At 42.2% G+C, this 14,816-nt stretch overlaps 1 protein-coding gene and 1 pseudogene across 1 annotated transcript in view; both read left to right on the plus strand.

Moving 5' to 3' along the window:
* LOC139450447 (protein draper-like) overlaps positions 1-14,816 on the plus strand; it is a 110,606-nt gene that overhangs the window by 53,635 nt on the left and 42,155 nt on the right. The gene's annotated exons all lie outside the window — the stretch shown is intronic.
* LOC139450207 (antifreeze protein Maxi-like) lies at positions 1,697-2,791 on the plus strand (annotated as a pseudogene).

The following is a 14,816-nucleotide window of genomic DNA, read 5'->3' on the forward strand; positions in this document are numbered from 1 at the left end:
CACGCGACATGATGTGTGTGTGTGGTTGACCACGCTGGCTGAAAAACCCAAGAAAAAGAAGAACCAAGAGGAAGAGGAGGGCAGCCCACGCAAGGGGACAACAGCACAACTGTGGAAAAGAAAACGGAATGGAACCCCCTCAAGAAAGCACTCTTGAGTGCCCAGCAGGGTATGCACTGGCTCAATTATCTGATGGAAATGGACCCCCATCTGCACCTCCAGCACGCCAGGAATGGTGGTGAAAAAGAGTTCACATGTGGAGAAGGTCAACATCGGTACAGTGTGGATGGCTACGACCCCGACCCTTCTCCATCAACCCCCTGTGGACATGTTGTTTGAACTGAAAGGACTGATCCAATGCCGTGTCCTACCCCCGAAACGACTCTTACCATCCGCTACTACCCTACAGATCGGTTGGCAAACTGCTCTGTCCTTTGTGCCGTACGTGTGCCGATACTCGGTCAGGCTCCCCCTGCAAGCACACGGACAAAGAGAGGTCATGGGTGGGCACGTACGCCACCGTAGAAACTCCATGAAGCCGTGAAGAAGTATGACTACCAGGTGCTTCAGATCTACGACGTTTGGCATTTTGACACCTTTGCACAGCATGACCCCGACACCCAGCAAGTGGGGACTCTTTGACACTTATATCGATCAGCATTTCAAGGAGAAGCTCGAAGCCAGCGAATACCCCGAGGGATGTACGGATCACGACGCTAACATCCAGGAGATCTACGACAAAGAAGGCATTGGGTTGGACAAGGATCGCATCGAAAAAAATCCAGGACGTCGCACGATTGCCAAGATGCAAATGAATTCGCTCTGGGGCAAGTTTGGACAACGGTTAGACTACAGTCAGAACATCTATATGAACGATCCTGTACAGTACTTTGCCTTGTTGAGGAATGAACGCAATACCATCGAGGATGTCACCGTTGTCAACGAACACATGGTGGAAGTGACCTATACCCAGAAGAAAGAATTCCAAACCCCTCATTCTCATTTCAATGTCGCCATCTCTGCTTGGGTCATCGCCCAAGCACGTCTCTTTGCTGTACAAGACCCTTGCCCTTGGTGGGTCACAGGGTCTTGTACTGACACGGACAGCGTCATTTACCTTCATCGATCCCACGACGCGAATCCAGAGCTGGGCTATTCGTTGGGTGAGTTTACAGATGAACTGGATGGAAACACCATCAAGACGTTTGTGTCAGGAGGTCCCAAAAACTATGGCTATGAGTTAATGAACCCCAGCCCCGATGGAACGCGCACGACCTGCAAAGTGCGAGGGTTCACTTTGAATTACCGAAACCAACAACATCTCAACTTTGACACCATGAAAGGACTGATACTGGGGTATCACAACGGATCGAAACTGAACCGACATGAACCCCTACAGAAAAACCGGATCGAAATCTAACCAATCAGAAGCCTGGATTGTCGACCCATCAGAGGCCGCGCTCGGAACATGGTGGGCTCTGATGGGTCGAAACAAGGTTGTGCTTTCTCTCACTCTACAAGTCTGACCCTTTGGAAAAGAAACACTAACACTGGTGGGTGGCGTGTGGGACAGAAACCAGCCAATCAGAAGGTCGGATTTTCCACCAATCAGAAAGCAGAGTGTCAGTGTCTTTAAATACGACCAACGTTCCCTGGCCATCACTTTTCACTGAACGGTCCAAGCAACAACATCATCATGTTCCGACTACTACTACCGTATGACAAGAATGGCCACTACCGAATCATCATCAAACAGAAGAAGAAGGAGAAGGGGGACAAGGACGAGGACGTTCTCAATAGCAAGCATTTCCGTCGTGCAATGGCGGACAACCTGGGGGAGCGGCTAGTTCTACATTGAGAGATGATGAGAACAAGTGCCTTGTACAAACCTTCCCATGACTGCATGCATGAAAAGTTAAAGAGTGTTGTGGACACATTTCTGCCTCCGGAGTATGGCATCTGCATCCCCAGCATGGAACTCTACGTGGAAAAGTCAACCCCAACACCTGAAGCAGCAGCACTCACAGCATCCATACTCAAAACAGCCCAAAAAGCAGCAGCACCACACGTCGCAGCACTTACCGCAGTGGTAGCAGAGGGAACGTTAAAAGAAGCAGATGTACTCACCTCAGCACTCATTGCAGCGTCAGCAGCGGCAGAAACAGCACCCATACTTACAACAACACCCTCAGAAGCAGTGAAAGCAGCACAACAACTCGACTCAGCACTATGGACAGCGATACGAGCATCAGCCACAGCAACACCAGCAGCCATAGAAGCAGCAGCAGTAGCACTCGTTGAAATAGTAATCTCACATGCACCCTTGCTGCAGCAGTACTCATCGCAGACAACACCATCAACAACACCTGTAGCAGCAGCAGAAGCGGCCACCACACAGGAAGAGGAAGTTGCAGCTGCAGACGCAGCAACAACACCTTCACTAAAAGTATTCATCAATGCACTTCAGATGGCGCAATGCGCGGCAGGTGTGAGGGCATCTAAGGGGACACCCCGAGAAGCAGCAGCAACAAAAGAAATCGCCTCAGCACTATCCTGGGCGGCAGCAACAGCCACAGCCGCCTCACCCACAGCAGTAGAAGCAGCAACAGCTGCACTCGTCGCCGTAGTAACAGGAGTAACTTCAGCGCAGTCATCATCACCCTCATCACTAGCACCCACACCAAAACCAGTGGCAGCAGCAGTGGCACCAGCAGTGGCAGACTCCTCCCCCCCCCCCCCCCCCCCCCCCCCAGCCATAGAAGCACCAGTAGCAACACCCTCACTAACATAACTCTTTGATGCGCTCCACGCAGCAGCAGAAGCAGCCGCAGCAGCAACAACACCCTCACCAGCAGCAGCAGCACCAGAACTCATCTCAGCGCTATATAGAACGGCAGTAGCAGCCGCAGCAGCAACACATTCACCAACAGAAGCAGCAGCCACAGTAGCACCTGTTGCAACATTGAGCAGGCTACCTGTGTGATGACGATGACGAAGGTTGTCATCCACTTTTTCGCATTATTCGTATTGTTTCACATTGTTTGCCCTGTATCTAAGTTGTTCATTATTAAACATGGATAAATTGAACTGACTCTTTGTGTCTTGATTGGTCTCAATTCCAATAGAATGCCGAACCGAGGGTAGAGGTTGAGTTAAGATGTCGTCTACGTTGTCTGTCTGTCTGTCTGTCTGTGCGTCTGTCATGTCAGTGCACATGCTCGTTGTAAAAGTAAAGAAAAAAGTGATGAATCAAAATAAAAAATAGATAAAAGAAAAAAGCCATGCTTGAAAGATCAGCTTAGGTCTCGACCAATCAGAAGCCAGGAGCGGTACTGTACCGCTGTACTACAGGGAAGTAGTATTATTGTCGGGGCACGGATTACACATGCCAATTATCTGTAATGCCTTTAAAGAATGTCTCCCTTGGACCTATTGACAAAAGAAAGGAACTGTGTTGGAAGATTTTGTGAATATGTGTTCCAGGATGTAAACCAGGATGGATGGATACAGACTGTGTCGAGCGTTAGGGCTTAAAGCACACGTTTTCGTGGTAGCCTGTGCTTGATAGAAGATCTCACTACTGATCACGCAGGTGACTGAAATGTGACGACATGATTCGCTCAGTGTTCTCTGTGGAGGCGGTGTTTAAGTAGACCATAGTCAGTGTGAATATTCTCTTGCAATACATACGCAAACGATAACTATAGATTATGAAGGATCACACTGAATGAGTACACGTTTTGCACAATCGTGTTGTTAAGTGTTATCAGCACAATAACAGAAGAGAGAAACGTGAAGGAGCTTCTACACTATTTTACCATGTCATTTTATAATGTCGCATTCTGATTGGTTAGCCAGCGGTATCGAATCTACGTTTGACTAAGTATATATTTTTCTGAAGATCGAATTGCCTCAAAAGAATATTAACAAGGAGCGGTGTGGGCAAGCGGTCAAAAGCGCCATGCTAGCAAACGCTAGGTACTGAGATCATATCCCGCTGGTGACCGGGTTGTTTTTCGACCTTGGAACCAGCAATGTTTACAGGCCCTTATAGTGTTGTCACTACCCAAAGTGTACAGTACATTCACCATGTCCACTCAAAAGAACCCACTCGTCCGATGGTAGATGACCAGATGGTTTAAACACGAATACGTACATACACCCGAAACACAGGTGTCAAAACTTGTGGTGTCACCCTTGGCAAGTGACTAAGTTCAAATGTGTCTCTGTTTACCCAGCAGGAAATGGGTACCCGATATGTGAGATGGATGTAAAAACCTTCTAGCGCCGTTGGGCAGATTGGGTTGTATACTCCCCCGGGGGTTGCGAATGATAACTGGAATGCAAACCGATCCACTGGTCGGGGATCAAATACGCTAGTACCTAGATACCTGCTTTATATAAATGTATAGTTAAAAATCAACCATGCTTGACTTTTGGCGATCACGTACTGTGACGTCATGTCAAGAGTGTCACATTGCTTAGACTTCCCATCTGGATAACTTTATGCGTCACAACCGTAGTGTGTACTCTAGGAAAACAAAGGTCGCTTCATTTTCTCTGACATTCTAAATATGATGATTGACATACGTCAGATTGTTTGGAATGTGTCTTCGGGAACGGAATATGTGCTGCAACCGTTCAAGCAAAAGAGATTTAATATCAGAAATGCACTAATTATATGAGCGCTATGATAGATATTGTCAGTCTTCAATCAAAAAGAGGTTATAGTATCTGCGAAAGGTGATCATATTCTAACTTGTGATAGCACAGTATATTATTCGCTGTTAACCAAATTATCATTACGTTATTGACAAGCTTGACTTGTTTCCAGCGTCTTTTTGTTTTCCAGCTTCAGGTTTACGAAATACTTTTAACTGCCGTGACAGTGACAACAATTGTTGTCGTTGTTGTTGCAGCAGTTGCCTTCGTCGTTGTCATCTTGAGAAGAAGACGAAAGTACATGATGTCGAGTCCAATCACATTCAATAATCCATTACATTTCCAGTAAACGTGATGATTTCCAAAACACGGGACGGCAAGAAATGCAATAAACTAATTTGCTTCTTGTCCTATGAATGTATGTAGAGTTTATTGTTAATGAGTCATGTATGTATATGTTTCAGACCCTAAGTACAGGAATCTAATTCTCATGATTGCTACAACTCAAGTCATCTCTCAAAAGTTAAAACAAAACTTTCACGAGACAACGACGAAACTCAATTTGAAGGAAGAACATGTGATGGTCTCAATGTCGTGTCACGTGACGTCGCGGACTCGGGAAACATATTGTACCCTCAGTACAAAAATCCACATCTGGAGGATGAGTAATCTGGTGAAGTGGTTAAAACGACAGCCCGGGACATGTAGGAACCAACAGAACCACGCGCTCACGAAACATGCAACTCACGTAGCATGGCTAGTGAATATAGTGAATTGGGCAAGATGGACTAATTTTACTGATGCGACCTAATAATTCAACTCACTCACTCATGGAACTTTTTGAACCAAGTATACTGTTTCTACCAACTGATTGTCATTCAGTGAATGAATGATATAACCCCACTAACATGAATTAGTGACAGACAGACAGACAGACAGACGTTTGTTCAAAGGTTGTCCAGTTGAGGAGACATGAAACAGAAACTTTAACAAGATTTTGACATGTGTTGATTGCCATAGCCTCTATAGATAACAATACTTACTATAAAAGATGGCATGAAAGATGTTTTACGCAAAATGCCAAATTGGTGCGTGTTCCCCAACATTTGACGATAACATTCTGTGGTACTGATGTTGGTTTATATTGGTGTGGGTGGATGTGTAGTATTCCCATCGATATTTAAACAGGAGGCGTGGTAAATAGAAAGCAGGCGAAACATGACATATCAGCTGACATGTGCCCCATATAAATATACATAATTTACAGATTACAATGACTTTCCCTCGCTGGAAGCCACCCAAAATGTGTAACGTTCTTGTCAGATATAAAGAATAAATCAGTAATTGAGAAAGCCGATATCAACAATATGCCTGCCCATGGTGTTTTGCTGGTTTGCTCATATCGTGTTGTACAAGCTTCTGCCCAGACCAATGTGCCCGTATCCACGAGCTCTAGATATTTACAGTTTCGATCTTTTCACGGTTATAAAACCGCTTTCCTGTCTTAATAATCAAACTCCCGTCCCACAAAAATAAATTGAAAAGTTACTTACCTATCATATCTATTTCACTTTGTACATCTGCTTATAAAGGAATGTCATCGCGTTGGATAACGATCGTAGGATGAGTTGATTAGTCAAGTTCACTTTGATTCTGTGAGTTGTTTGATTTGATGCATTTATATTTCTTCATACACATATTATGTTACATCCATGAAAATGGTGATATATCCATCGTTTTGTCACTGATATATTTTACTAAATATGGCATACCCTTCATAAACTTTTCTACCTGTATGATAGGAAAGTGTGGGAGAAATATAATGCTTTAATATGAACGTGATAGCTACTCAATGAATGTCTATTTCTAACTCACATTTGCGGTATGGGTAATGACGTGTGAAGACATGACGTTTTTATGGATAAGAACGTCTTTATCGTTTGTAACTAGGGTTCAGGGCTACCTCTTGTCCCTTCAGTAGGGGAATACTGAATAAGTTTATGTACACATAAATGTAATAGTCGCTATATAAGTGCAATAATCTTGGACGCGACGTTAAACCCCATTTCACCTCAACCATAAATGTAATAATTTTCATGTACCTACATACATATATGCTTACATGGGTCAGGTTTACAGTACAGTGTTCGATCAACTTTTCCTGTTGATAAAACATAACGCTTTCATCTCTTATCATTTTCCATATAAGGTATGTTTATCTAACGCAATAACATAAACACAAATACATGCAAACTCGCCCGGTTTGATTATTATATCTTTTTTTCTAAAATAGATCAGGTTTTCAATCGTACACATTTTCTATCCAAATATTGTGCATGTAGTATGTTGATATGTTGATAACACTTCAGTAGAGGAAGCTATTATAAGGGGCGTATCTGCCGTTATGGCATGGCTCTGTGTGGCCTCAGACAAAATAAGCCACCTTTATATGCACATTGTGTTCAGCCTTTTCGAAAGCACCTGCTGCCATAACTGGTTTTCAATGATCCATTCATATTGTTTTCACGTTTGTTTCGTCGGATAATCGAGACAGGTTATTCTCTGGCATTGACGTTTTATATTAAATTTTACATGGCACTGTGAGCAGATTAAACCACATGGAAACAAAAATATCTCAGCAAATGCTCATAATGTCTCAATGGAAAGAGACACGGGGCGGCCAGGTGATACCACACCTTTTATTGCGGTGTGTTAATATGCATACATGGATTATGTGTGTGATACTAGGAATGCTGGCTTGTATTTATAACCTTAAATAACATGTTGACACACACTGCTGAAGCAACTATGAAGTGACAATTTGGAGTCCCAAGTGCTCAATTAGTGTTGTAAAGAGCAACTTAATAGGAATCGGGGCAATGTATGGCCTGGCTGATTATCTCTCATCGTACCCCTGTTATTCTTCTCTCAAAAACCTTTTTTTATCTGACGCAGATTTTATCACCCATGAGCTGTAATTGTCGTGGTCGTGGTCTCTCTTACCTTTGGTCGCTTAGATGTACAATTTAATGTACAAAGTACAATATAGTGTTGCTTAATGTATTCAATTCGAACGTCAATATAACAGTTATTACAGTGTTATTTACAATCTAGTTTTAGAAGTATTTTGAATGCATACCTATAGTAGCTCCATTTGTATGTTTGTGAGTTTTTAAACCAACTTAATTAAATCAAATGGCATACAAGACAGAAAGTTACTCCGGTGACACAGCCTCTGTGAAGCTGGATCTTTGTACAGATGATCCAAACTATACTGTGTCTCACGTTATCCCACTTTCAATATGTCCCTGTTTTGACCTTTGAACATAACCCTTAAACAACATTAGGGGGAACAGAGAGTCCGTTCGCAATTTGCTGATCAGAGTTGCGTCCGTTGGAAACCAGTGATTGTTGTTGATAATGCTTAGGTTTATCAGCACTACATCAGTGGTTTTAACCAAAGTGGTAAACGTCTAAGACCTGCACCATTTAGAGCTTACTACCCACATCAAGCTGTCACTCTGATATACGCCAAATACCGTTCAAAGCGGCGTTAACAAAACTCACTCAGCCATCAGAATAACATTACCAACAACATTTACACTCATCATACAAAGGAGACACATTCTTCCTTCAACGCAGGCACCCCATCATAACATACCATCGATAGTACTTGGCCATACACTTGTGAACTATGTCCACGTTATGTATGAATACACCATTGAATCTACGAACAGGACAAAAATGTTCAGTTATTTACATTTCCCGCTCACAGACTACAATGTTTATTTTGACGGTGAGCAACATGTTTACCCGTGTAGCAATAGGTGGTCTACACAGCCAATCGGAATCAACTTCCTGGTTGCCACACATGGCGGGTGTGTGGAGATCACGATAAATGTCATCACCAATGAGCAGGCTTGGCCTAGTTGGCTATGTTTAAAAAGAACTGTGTGCTGGAGCACAGCGGGATGAAACGATACATCTCTTTGATAAAGCCACCATGAAAAGCACGAACTCATTTGTCAATGAATGTCAATGGCTCAAGACCATTATCCGTGTTATAGTGGATACAGCGTATGCGTGGATCCCAGAAGTTCGGATCACAGATTCCCCGGTCATACTACAGTAAAATAAGTTTATATCGAACATGCTTATAAGGAACTGATGTATATAACGTACTGTTTTTTTCCCTAGGCACTTGCTGTATATATGCTTATAACGAACTATGGTACTTGTTGACACTCAGCATTAAGGGGATAAAATGAGGACTGGCATGCTCTGTGTCAGTATATTGTGTCTGAAGGTGTATCAATGTTAAAGTGCGGTATGGTATTCCAGTAGTTTAGAACTATACAACTGACATGAGTTTGGAGTAGTTCATGCAAACAAACACACACGTTCATGCACTGCGCTATATGAATGAAATAACCTAGAATCCCATTAAATCCCATTTCATCTTACTTGACCTCAGTAATCAAAAGCTGGTTTTCTATTTCCTACTTTCTGCACATGACACTTTCGGCTCCCTGGAACATTCCACAACAATTGTCACAACATTTCTTCACCAGATTAAAGTGTTTAAATTGTGTGGAGATTAACCTAAATTTACATATTCCTTAATATTTCTAACTATTCCATTCCGAGTGTGAGAATGACAGAACACGTTGTAGACATGAAGTCATTGACATGTATCCAATACCCGTTACCGATACTGTCAGCAATGATAAATTATATATATATGCTCCAGGTCAGGAACATTGAACCAAATGATAGCATTTGAACATGTACACATTTCTATAGTCTGGAAGTTAATTTAAGGTACCGACGTTTACTACAATATATGAAAAACTATTGGACCTACTCCAGTCAAAGTTGGTATGAGATTATTAAACAGTCATACATAACTGGATATTACATTTAAGACAATCGGTGCATGAATAAAAAATCTGTCTATTTAGCTATCACTATATTTCATCAACAACCAGACCTGTTCGTCACGGGTGGAACGAGCATTCATTGAAACAGCCATCTGCATAATGCTATTTTTACTGATTCCCGTAAAAACGGCCGGATACATACTTCTTTCAGTGTTTATGAACAAATGTGGCACTGCCCTTGTGTACATTTTTGTTTGTTTGTTTGTTTGTTGTTTAACGCCACACTCTGCAATGTCCCAGCCATATGACGGCGGTCTGTAAATAATCGAGTCTGGACCAGTGATTGAGCATCGATCCACGTAGTTGGGATACGATGACATGCATCAACCAAATAGCATGCTGAAGACATACCCTACCCCAGATCTTCACGGGTCTTGTGTTTCAGCGATCGATAATTGACCATCGGGAATCGAGACACATTTCAGGGATAACTGTTATCATTATCAAAATAATAGCCGAAGATACCGACAACCAGTTTCTTGCAAGGGCATAGCTAACGTCATATACAGGTAGGTGTAGTCTACAGATATATAACGCGAAGTAATTTAGCGAGGAAGCTCCCAAATTTAAAACTGTTTGAATTAATCGATATGTCCGAAATGCTACTGTATTTCATTTTGTCAGTGCTAGGGACATCCGACAGCATTTTGTAGCATAATAACAGTGTAATGACCAGGCAGACTTTAAACAAACATGACACGTCTCATAAACGAGAGTAGTTTGTTTCACTTTCATGAATGGCTCTTGCTCAAGCGGACGGACCGATGGATTGACGAGAATGGCAATCATTTACAAAAAATGTATTAAGGTAATTGTCGTTTGGCCTATGTGGTATCTACACCAATGTCTAAAAAGGTTTCAGGAACTATATTGGTTGGTGCCCACACCGAAAGCACATTCCGGGGAAACTTGGTATGTTAAGATACAGTTTTTGAGAGATTAGAATGCTATTATCGACGATAGAATTTAGAATACTCGAATGTTATATGAGGTTACAGACTTGTGTGTTTTGGTACGGGCAATATGCTATATAATGAATAAACACTGTTTTAGCCAAGCTTGTCTTTTTGGATGGCAAAGATCCTGTATTAGGACTGTCCATTGTATCTCATACGTCTATTCCTAATACGAAACACCTATCATCCCAACACATACTCGGATAGTCATGATGATCCCTATCAGACAATAAATATGTTAAGGTCATCCTTGCACAAAAGTTTGAAAATTCTACATTTCTAGTTTCGGATGATGCTACTTCGAAGCAACATATTCAGTTGGGAATGTTACACAAACAGCTAATTTGCATGCTTGTTGAGATACACAATGTTACTTGTACATTACGTGATTTTGTTTTTCTCTCTTATGAACACGAATGTCAATCAGATATTTTGCTTAGACACCATGCAAAGCCAAGCATGGTGATGGACACACACACGCACGCACGCACGATCGAACGCACGCACGCACACGAACACACACAACCTCAGGGACATTCCACCGACTGAACAGTGGGTTCCAGCTGATCTACACCTCAAACAGTTTGAAATGATTTATATATACATAGAGGATGATTATTCACAAATAATATGGTTAATAAACAGAAAAAATCGATTAAAGTATGGTACACGTATGCAGTTTCTAATGGGTAAGACTATCTACCGCGGGCAGTCATTGGCTAGCTTGCGGCATGTACCGAGGAAATTAGCACACGTTGACAAGCTATCGCTGTCACGCTAAGACGCAATAGACAGCCCAAGTTTGGAATGGAATCCATACCACGTGATTGTTGTGGCAAATATGGAAATAGCACAACATCATAGTGGACTTACGATAATAGCAGAAATGGATGGTTCATTATAAAGAAATATTACCGGAGTGACAAGAGTGGTGAGATTACACTTACAACCACTTTGAACATTCCTCACTAATAGTAATAACACAGAACGGCAGCTTGGTATGGTATAGCACTGACAAATTTGACATTGTAGACCAACTTAGAGTAGAACCCATGATCATATGTTTACGTCATACCTAGGGGAGTAACGAACAACCATTAATAGAGGTACCGCTGGTGTGTGTTTTTTACCTGATAACTTTTATCCCAATCCGTGCATTGCAGCTTGATCATCACCTTGTCCCATTATGTTGATTTAACCACCCGAATTCACACTTCATTTGTTCCTCTCTCTCGAATATAAATTATTCAGTCACAAGGTATCATGTTACGTTTGGATGCACTTTACATATCCATACAATAGAAGAGTTTAACTGTCTTAGAAATTAAGCATGCAACTTTCCATATATTCATTTAGTCGATAGTTGCCAATGACTCATTACTCCAAAAACATAGTCAGGGAGATCGTATGTTTCCTACGCCCAGAACACCTGATGTGTGTGTGTCTCATTAATGCGAATAATGTAAAATAGTGACATGTCAAATTCATAAACTGAGGAAGGTTGACGTGTCACTTTTGAAAACCTCGACATATGGGGTGATCGTAAATGGGACATCCAACAAAGCCACGCCATCAAAAAATGTACTCATGCTATGTGTTAAAATACACGTAATTTACGAAATATTTTGAAATCTGTATACCACAAGATCACCTGACATATCCTTTCGTGGATAGAAATGATGTAATGTAATGACAGAGTTGAACACAGTTGATTAGACAGCGGACTATTGGTTGAGGTCCAGCCACTGTAAAATCCATAAAAGGCAACACTGGGTTTTCAACAATCCAGGTTCTGAGAAGTCAAGTGGGAAGTGCTCAGTGACACAAACCGGCTGCTGACATCGAGGGAATGTTCCACACCAGCAGAATGAGGCATATTTTAATTAAGATTAAATATATATTTGTGTCTTAAAATAACTCTCAGAAATACTTTAAGATGAACAATCATAATTTTATAACAGTAAATATTTGCGCATGGACATGATTAAGTTTACTTACACCTTATAGCAAAGGCTTATAATAACTGCATATATTTTGATAAGTGCCATCTAGGTTGATCAAACCGTCTCCGTGTTCGAAGAGGGAAGTTCGGTGGTTCGATCCCCTAGCCGTGCCGTACCCAAAGTCACCAAAGTATTACACTTGCTGTAACGCTGTTTGACTCTGGGCGGTTAGTGAGTAAAGTAAGGACTGCCCGACTCGAATACATGTTAAAAACTGTAGCATTTTGTTTCAATGGGCTGGCACTATCGAATACATAAGTCCGGAAAGTAAGTCCGGAAAGTAAGTTATGAAAGTAAAATAATCTCACCTTCCCCCCAGGTCCCTGTCCCTGGGGAATGTTCGGAGATTCGTGTAGCTACTCCTGTCACTGTGGGAAGTTCTGTAACCTGACAACTGGTGTTTGTTGAGGTGCCTGTGATAGAGGCTGGGTTAGAGGATATGGGGGAACCTGTCAAAAAGGTAGGGATATAATTGAAAAGCATGAGTGCGTGAGTGAGTATTACTGAGTGAGTGAGAGCTTGAGTGTTTGGGTGGGTGTACTGGTACTTGTACGAATGAGTGATTGAGGAGGGGTTTAGATGTGAGTGAGTGAGTGAGTTTCACTGTGACAGTATTTCACTTATACAAGGGCTTGGCAGGCTGTCAACGTGATGTGTAAGGAAGACCAAAGTGATGTAGACATTAGATGAATACCAGTTTGGGGAAACCAGTGAGCACATGGTGCAGACAAACCCAGAAACACAAACAGGATGAATATGAATTGAGTTGTAAGGACATTTCTACCCTGCGTATATGTATGTTTCTTCAAAACCGTTCGAACAGTATAAACAGGATATATACTGAGCTTCAAAAGTACCTGTGACATTGAATAAGATTTAATGCAAAGTTAAGGTTTTTACTAAATCTGAGACAATTTCGGTTTGCAACAGATAAAAAAAACTCCTGTAAGTGTTCAAATGGTTTAATTTGCCATACCGACTTCAGAAAATGCGTGATTTCATAAAAATGACATGAACATGCCAAAATGTCGGTTTACAAATCAATAGCGTGTGTGTCCACCTCTGGACAGGCGTGGCATTTCGTAATGTTGAATAATTGCGTAATTTTGTTGTTTTTCTGAGTGGTTCTTGTCAGCATGATGCTAAACAATGCATATGAAATCCCGTCAACACACATGTTTTTATATCCATTCTTGGGTAGTGAAATGCATGGGTCTTGCGTAAAAGTCAACTTTTGCATGGAATGCATGCTTTTCTGTAGCAGTTGCGGTTTGTGACTTTATTCCATACATGAACTACAATATTGAAAACCAAACTTTACTTGTTTGAAATAGTGGTGTCACAGGAACATTATTTGTTGAGTATATGTTGTCAAAAGTTATTCGAGCGCAGGCTGCCTCAACGCACCGCACTGCGTGTTGTGTAGTCGATCCTCCATTTGAGCGGGGGTGTTCCGGTTTTGCCCTCGTCTGAGACAAAATCGTGATTCTTTAAACACTGCCTTGTTTTGTAAGTAGCCTCACATTATTATTAAGTGAATTGAAACTTGCAAATCTCTGCCAAATGTCAAAGTGAGGGCTAGATCTTGAACTATTACCTATCCTACGTAAACTACACCGTGCTGGCATTGTGACCGTAGATAACGTAATATTGGTGGCAACAATGCAGGTAGGAATGCTATTAACATATCTGGGACACATTTGCACTTGAAAGCCTTTGGAAACAAGGGTGTTAAGTATAACCCTATTTTCAGTTTGCAGCCGAGGAGTCTTTGGCAATAGCTGCAATCAGTTCTGTCGTTGCTTCCAAGCAACATGTGACCCAGTCAGTGGTGTGTGTCCTGGAGAGTGTAGCCCAGGGTGGCAGAGTGACAGGTGTGATACAGGTGAGGATATTCTGTCAGTGGTGTGTGTCCTGGAGAGTGTAGACCAGGGTGGCAGGGAGACAGGTGTGATGCAGGTGAGGAGATTCAGTCAGTGGTGTGTGTCCTGCAGACTGTAGACCAGGTAGGCAGGGAGACAGGTGTGATACAGGTGAGGAGATTTAGTGTGTGGTGTGTGTCCTGGATACTGTAGACCAGGGTGGCAGGGAGACAGGTGTGATACAGGTGAGGAGATTCAGTCAGTGTTGTGTGTCCTGGAGACTGTAGACCAGGGTGGCAGGGAGACAGGTGTGATGCAGGGGAGGAGATTCAGTCAGTGGTGTGTGTCCTGGAGAGTGTAGACCAGGGTGGCAGGGTGACAGGTGTGATACAG

Source organism: Haliotis cracherodii, unplaced genomic scaffold, assembly GCF_022045235.1.
Source record: "Haliotis cracherodii isolate W230 unplaced genomic scaffold, xgHalCrac1.p SCAF_8, whole genome shotgun sequence".
NCBI classification, from domain to species: domain Eukaryota; kingdom Metazoa; phylum Mollusca; class Gastropoda; order Lepetellida; family Haliotidae; genus Haliotis; species Haliotis cracherodii.